The sequence below is a fragment of the Arachis hypogaea genome, unplaced genomic scaffold (assembly GCF_003086295.3).
Source record: "Arachis hypogaea cultivar Tifrunner unplaced genomic scaffold, arahy.Tifrunner.gnm2.J5K5 arahy.Tifrunner.gnm2.scaffold_22, whole genome shotgun sequence".
NCBI lineage: Eukaryota > Viridiplantae > Streptophyta > Magnoliopsida > Fabales > Fabaceae > Arachis > Arachis hypogaea.
The window spans coordinates 858,074-865,573 of record NW_027255450.1 but is presented as its reverse complement, the minus strand read 5'-3'; the positions used below and the strand labels follow the sequence as shown (position 1 = coordinate 865,573).

General features: G+C 48.3%; 2 non-coding genes and 1 pseudogene across 2 annotated transcripts; 2 read left to right on the top strand and 1 right to left on the bottom strand.

The window, feature by feature from the left end:
- The first annotated feature begins 2,857 nt into the window (after positions 1 to 2,857).
- On the top strand, positions 2,858 to 2,931 carry TRNAF-GAA (transfer RNA phenylalanine (anticodon GAA)). The gene has a single exon. It is a non-coding gene; the product is annotated as a tRNA-Phe (tRNA).
- A 264-nt stretch (positions 2,932 to 3,195) lies between these two features.
- Positions 3,196 to 3,270, top strand: TRNAP-UGG (transfer RNA proline (anticodon UGG)). The gene has a single exon. It is a non-coding gene; the product is annotated as a tRNA-Pro (tRNA).
- A 2,482-nt stretch (positions 3,271 to 5,752) lies between these two features.
- Positions 5,753 to 6,693, bottom strand: LOC140183377 (uncharacterized; annotated as a pseudogene).
- Positions 6,694 to 7,500: the final 807 nt, after the last annotated feature.

Sequence of the window (7,500 nt, the reverse complement as noted above, 5' to 3'; positions counted from 1 at the left end):
TGTCCAGATCATTGCTAAGATTACATCTATAGTCTCTAAGCAATCTCCTTCAAGAATAAGAGGATCTCTTTTTTTTTTTTCTCTGGCGACCTTACCCCACACTTGGTAATTGAGGTCAAATCATTCTTTTTCTCTGATGCTTAATCCTTTTAGTGTATCGGCATTTCGGTTGTAGCAGTTGTAGCTCTTCCTCTTCTCTTGTAGCTTGAGTGCTTGTTGTTGTTGTTTAACGTCTTTCGATTCAAAAGCAATCCTGCCAGCAGTGTCCCTGACTCGCTCATCGAAATGAAAAGAATAAGTTCCTCGTCCGAATTGATAGGGATTGGCCTTTCTTATTACTTATTATAAGTAGTTAGGAGGCCAAGTACGTTATCGGGCATCTAAGACAATCAAAACAACCGCCCTAATGGCTTTTTTCACCCATGGCAGCTAGTTGAGGCCAATCAACCCGAAAGGGAGGTCGAGAAGGAGGGTCGAGCACAAACCGTAGGCCAACAGTGGATGGACGACAACCAACCAGAACGGATGATCGATGAAGATTGTTTAGAACCTTCGGGGAGTTCTCCGCACAAAGGAAATATATGAAACACTACCTAAGCAAACCAAACCGCTACGCTCCTGCACCTATCGGTACAGTGGCTTGACGCTCCTGGAATCATCAAAGCGGGAAGGTACGTAGCTACCCACCCTGGTTGGGAGAGTAGCGGATCGAGGAAGACACCAATCCCCTTCTTCCTTCCTTACAATATTACGGCATGGAACTCTCTATCCTCTCCCTAGAGTCGAGAGACAACTTTCCTCTCGCTTCTACGACTCCACTCTTACCCTTAGCTTTCGGTCGAGCTAGGCATCACTTCCTATCACTCTTAGTTGAAGGAGAGCGTAGGAAGCCAAAGACCTGTTTTGAGTTCTGAGTTGAATAAGGCAGGGATAGGTGAATTTGGAGATCAGAATAGGTCTTCGATCCGTTCATTCTGTCTTCAGGGCATACTTAAGTATAAAGAAAGAAGAAAGGAGGGAAGCTCATTCCGGCGGGTACTCCAAGTCCCTTAACTTATTCGTGGAACAGAGGAAGATAGTTATAGGTATCGGACAGATAACGAAGAGTTAGGCGGGACCACTAGAGATGCTCCTATACTAAAGGCTATCGGAAAAGCAAGAAAGATAGGGGTGTCAAAACACTTCTTAAAAAGAGAGGGACAAGCTAGCCGTAGGCTATTAACCAGGAAGTGGCCGAAGCTTCCATTACAGAAGTTGATGGGCGGGCCTTTTCATTTCACCTAAGGGGTTCAGGCATTATGAGTGCAGCTCCACTAGTCTAGCTGGTAAAGTCTTTTGGCCTAGGACCTGGTTCTCATCCCGCCTTTTCGCGGGAATGGGATCTTATGCCAGGATCTGTGATTGAACGCAAAGATTCTAATAGAAGACGTGAGAAAAAAAATGTAATATATGGAATCTTTTTTGATAGACTGGACTCTTCTGTAGGTTAGGAGGTTCTTTTTCTTTCGTTTAGCCGGCCTCCCTTAGGAGTGGGAAATCGATGAAATGAGCAAGTTGCTCCATCGAGAACGCGTTTTCGACTTAACTTACTTAACCAGAATACCTGGAATGACCCATAGGAGAAGGCTACGGGGGCATCGTTCACGTACTGATTCATAGCGCTTCCCCTTTCTAGTCAATAAAGAGTGTATGTGATGTTGGATCTTGTATCCGGGCCTGCAGACAGGCAGGAGATCCTATCCTCACTCCTCATATAGCTATATGAGTGACTACGTACATGGATGTACTCTTTCTGCTAGTTAAAGTTTATGCCTTTTTCCGACCTCCGTTCTGGTACCTCATAGCTATGCGCAGAGTGACTTCGTACCTTCTCTTCTAGTTTAAGCCTTTTGGTATGTTAGTCATGCGTGAAGCTGAGACTTGCTCCTTAGCACAAGTACTAAGCAAGCCCCTAAAGGCCTTCGCGTTAGTAAGCTAGCTTTGTAAGCTAAGCAAGCCAGGGTCTCCGGGCACTATGGTAGGACGTGGATCGATCATGACGAAAATGGACTTCTCCTTAATGGTTTAGAAGAGTCCCCTTCTTCTGTGAGCCAGTTCCCCGGGCTTTCTCCCTTCTCGACCAGACGAAGGAGATATGAATTCCATTCAGGCGGGTAAGGGCTTTACTCTGTGTTCTCTCCAGGTCGCCTTTGCATTGGCGAAGACTGGAAAAGTTCATCATTCAGTGGTGGGGTCGGTCTTCATAGAAAAGAGGGCGTCGCCCAACGAGTGGCAGATTTGGATGGAGTCTCGCTCATAGATAGAGGAAGAGTACGCGCGCTAGCGCGCTACGGCTTACGCAGTTGATCGGATCAGATAGCCCTTTGGGCAACCAACCGCACATCAAATTCCGATCAATTGGAGGTCTGGCTGAGTGGCTTAAGGCATTGGTTTGCTAAATCTACATACAAGAAGATTGTATCATGGGTTCGAATCCCATTTCCTCCGGCACGGAAGTGGAACGGGCGGGCGAAATTACGTGAGAGAAAGAACCTAACCTCTTGGTGTTGGTGGAGTCCCCCGGAGGACAGAATAGCACTACTTAGTTACTAGGAGCGGGGAGCCCGTTGCGCGTTGTGGCCTATCTTCTTTTTAGAAGCAAGCTCCCCCGTTTCTTGAAGGCCTGGGCGGCTCTCGGTTCTTGAGCATGTTGGGAGAGGGGATTAGGCGGCAGTTGAAAGAGCTGCTCGAAAGCTTGCAATACTAAACAAGCGAAAAAAGCCCTTTCTTGTTATTAGTAAAGGGCTTTTCCCTAACTAGTAAAGTGGTAAGTAAGGTAGGGCGCTATTCGATGAAGAAAACAGACTTTAGGAAAGTGGTTCAGGTAGCTCAGCTGGTTAGAGCAAAGGACTGAAAATCCTTGTGTCAGTGGTTCGAATCCACTTCTAAGCGGGCTTTGGGTCCAAAGGACAGGTAGCCGGGAGCGAGCCGGATTTTCAAAAATGAAAGTGAATGAAAGAGGAAGCCAAAATGTGAGCGCTCCTGCACTATACGGCTTTTTGGCGGTAGGGTTGGGGTGGCTTGCTGGAGGCAGATTTTATAAAAAAAGCGGTTGATTACTCGGATTGGTTCTCGCGTCCCTGTGCCCAAAAGGATGGGCGAGTTCGGTTCGAGTCTTCATCGATCGGGTGGATCTATATGCGGAGGGGGGTGAGACGAGGTGTAGCGCAGTCTGGTCAGCGCATCTGTTTTGGGTACAGAGGGCCATAGGTTCGAATCCTGTCACCTTGATGTGAGGTAGTAAACACCTAAAGAGCACCCATCCACCCGTAAACTTTCGCTCTTTTAGAAAGAAAAAAAATGGACCGCCCTTGATCTGATCTGGGCGGGATCTAAAGCAGCATTTCTTCCGAATGTTTCGGGGGCAGGCCTTAGGTTCAATTCTTTCTTGCCTATAGTCATGACTATAGGCTTCAGAAGAGAAGAAAAAACTTTTTCTAAAGAAAGAAGTAGTATCTAATTCACGTAAGAAAAGAGAATCAGTCTGCATGCTTAACAGCCTTCCCTGTCTGAATCCCTTTGTAAATGTAAAAAAAAGGGGGCTCCCTCATGGTCTTGGGGGCTATGAGCAAGAACCACATTCCTTAAAGAAAGTATACCCGAAAGCACTTTCTCTAGAATGGGTCAATCAATCAGTAAGTTGCTGACATTGAAGAGATTCAAGTCGATGCTTCAACTAAGACTCCTACATGACTTTCTGTCTGGAGGGAATCAATGTTTCTCAGTGAATGATGATGCAAGGTATATCTGATTGGAGTGTTCTTTTTATCTTAGGATTTTTGGTCTATTTTATACGAACAAGCAATGGTATGATTAAATACTTGCTTGATCGTGAAGATGTAAAATCTTTGAAAATTGGGGTGTGGGGAGTACCCATGACTAAGGAAAGACGTGTTTCAATGTTTCATTTTTTTATCCCCTTTTTTTACTCTATTTTTCATTTCTATTGATTGGTATGGATTTCAATCTCTTTCTTGTCAAACTCCAATCCATCCTTCTCACCAAATCTCTCCACTTTCTTTTGAGTAGGTGTGGTGGAGGGCTGGTTATAGCTGTTGTTTTGACTATTTTGGATCCCGAGCTGGCTAAGATGATGGCTCCAGGGGGAGAGGAGGGTGGAAGCGGTGCCAGCTCTTCGAAGCAACCGTCTTTTGACCTGAACGTGCCACCTGGCGGAAGGGACGAGTTGTCTTCCGTTATGTATGAGCTATCAGAAGTTGAGAGAAGGATTCAACAGGCGGAGACCGGGATTCAACAAAGCTTGCTTGAGATTGAAGGCTTGAATGAATCAAGGGTCCAAGTTCTTCAAGCCAGTCAAGAAGCGAGGGAAGGGCCGAGAGATCAACCCGCGCCTTAGCACAAGCACTAAGTAAGCCCCCCCTCACATAGAAGAAGGGGATGGGTGGAGGAGATAAAGGAGAGCCCTAATCCCCTAAAATCCCTCATTAGGGAACACCTGTAAGATGAGTCCGCCGCTTTCTTTCATAACAGAGCCGGGAATAACGGCTGGCATAGAAGTATCTCGCACGCAAGGAGATGCATTTCTGGTACAGGTAGTACTGGACAAGCTCTCAGGGAATAATCTCTTTCTTATTTCTTCCTTTTTTCCCATGACGACTAGGAACGGGCAATTCAAAAATTTCACTTCGAATTTCGGACCTCAACATCCAGCTGCTCATGGTGTTTCACGATCAGTATTGGAAATGAACGGAGAAGTGGTGGAACGTGCGGAACCGCATATTGGATTACTCCAGTGCGGCACGAAGCCGCTGACGCCGAGTCGGCTCCTATGCCGCTAGCTATGCCCTGCTTGGTCCCCCGGCACGGTGAAGGTCCCGTAGCGCGTCATGAGCACCGGGCTAAGGGGCGGTTGAGCAACTCAAGCGAACCGCCCTACCTTACTACAACATAAGGACAGAAGGGAGAGGGTTGTGAAGGTGGCCTCGTTATCCACACCTCCGGTCAGATGAATGGAGGCCCTTAGACAAATGGCCGACCCGGGTTTTCATGAGCGTTGGCGGGTCCTGGAGTGCCTGTCAAGGGCGCTAGCGCATACCCCGGGGTGATCATCACCACCTGCACCTCACATCTCGGCACAGCGGAACGTGTAACCCGCCTGCTGTCTCATTCAACTACATTTGTTCCTGTAATCCATAGCCTAACAGAACGCAGCAGCGAGGGAAAACCCGCCCATACAGCCAGCGGGGAGGATGGCACTACTGGCAAAGACCGTCCGGCGAAAACGCCGCAGGCGCGAAGCGTGGTAGGCCTGTGCCGGGGGAGCATAGCATAGGTAGGAAAGGGAGCCCGGACGGTGGAAGAGCCTGGGGGGCCGGGTCATTTGACGGAAATGGAAGGATTTTCCCCTATTAGATTAGAGAAGGCCCTCCGAAGGGAAGTGCATTAATTCTTGGAAAAAGAGGGAGCGAGCCTATAAAAAAATGAAAGTGAATTCAATGAATAGATAGAGTCAACGGTACGACAGACAGCGCTGCCTACACGCGAATTAGCTTCCGAGGTCGAGCAGTCTCAATTTCACTACAGGATTTGCGAATGAATGCTGGGCCGGGCCACCTCGAATGGCGTGAGCCGCATGCGGGGAGACCCGCACGTACGGTTTTTAGGGGGATCTGGTCGAAAGACCGGCCGGCGCCCACCCGACTAGAGGGACTGAGAAATTAATAGAGTACAAAACTTATCTTCAAGCTTTACCTTATTCTGATCGTTTAGAGGGCGATCGCGGACTCACTGAATGAAGTCCTCCGTTTCTTTCGGAGGTGCTGACCCGCAGCGAGGCAGAGATGACTTAGTTACATAAGGAATATGGCGACGACAACAGCATGTCGTAGAAGGAGATAACAGGCGGAGCCAACGATCCGCTAAGACTAACGTATCTACAACTCCATCCCCGAGTGGCAGTCAAACGGAGGCGTGAATGCAAGATGCCAGCGGAATGATCGGCCGGACAGAGGCTAGGGCTGCTTCCTTCCCACCGCGTCCTTCCTAGCCTAGTGTGTCGGAGATATAAAGCGAGTGCACCGGAAAAGAACGGGAACTGGGTCGATCTATTCTATGGCGAAGCATCCGAAGCATAACTGCACACTCACACGATCTTTGCCGAGAGATAGGAGCATTCGGTGGAACCGGTGAACTACACTTGCTTCTGGATAGATGTGTGGGACAGAGGGCTCGTGGTACCAGCTGCCCAACCAGCCTCCTCTGCTTTGAGAACCGTGTGAACGGAGAGTGGGCAGAAGGGAAGGAGGTCCTCATACGGAGTCGCACACGCACACTTACTTGAGCAGTGCGGAAGACTGGGGAATGGGTTGAGTAAACTCCCCTGGGGCCGGAAAAATAACAGACGAAGCTTTACTTAGATAGGGCTTTGATTGGTCTTTTTTTTCTTAGTGATTGAAAAGGGGGGCGCCTGGTTATGTTACAAAAAGGGAAGGCAGAGGTAGTCCTTCGAATGGCGAAACGAAGGGCTAAATAGCGCCAGTGATTCTCTGAGCCGGTCTGGATTTTCTACGCCTCGGGAAACAGGTCGAGATAGATGACAGCACCCTTTTCCTCTCTTCCTTACCGGGAGGGCAATCTTATGGCCTTCACCTCCCGCCCGGCCCGGAAATAGAACCCAGCCCCCTTCTGATCCATTCATTTCTGCAAGCAGGGAGGGGGGATCCAGAGCTAAGCCTCCCGTCTATTGCATAACCTAAAAAAGCTATAAGCAAAGTACCAGAGGTGCGCTTCGCCCGGTGACTAAGAAAGAAATTGGTTTGCGCTTTGAAGTGATGAGGTCGCAAAGAGGGGGGCTCCTATTGAAAGGCTTTCCCTCCCTAAAAAGGCGACCAGCTTTCAATACTAGTTGTTACGCTGCCATTTTTCCAATATCATTGAATAGCATGGCCTGCCTGGGGCTAAGGTAACTCAAGTGGGAGAGCCGTGTTATGGGTGACCTTATTGCACGGTTCAGAGAGCACTTGTGTATGTGATGCAAGTGAACGTGTACGAAAAAGCTGTATCTAGGGTGAGTTCTTCGTTCCGTCGTCGACCCTATCTATGTTTCTACGATGGCCCAAGAACACGCTCATTCTTCAGCCGTAGAGAGACTTTTGAATTGCGAGGTACCATTACGAGCTCAATATATACGAGTGTTATTCCGTGAAATAACTCGAATTTCAAATCATTCACTTGCTTTAACTACTCATGCTATGGATGTGGGAGCATCAACTCCGTTCCTGTGGGCTTTTGAGGAGCGGGAGAAATTGTTGGAATTCTATGAAAGAGTCTCGGGAGCCAGGATGCATGCCAGTTTCATACGACCAGGTGGAGTGGCACAAGATCTGCCTCTTGGCTTATGTCGAGATATTGATTCCTTCACACAACAATTTGCTTCTCGTATCGACGAATTAGAAGAGATGTCAACCGGCAACCGTATCTGGAAACAACGATTAGTGGATA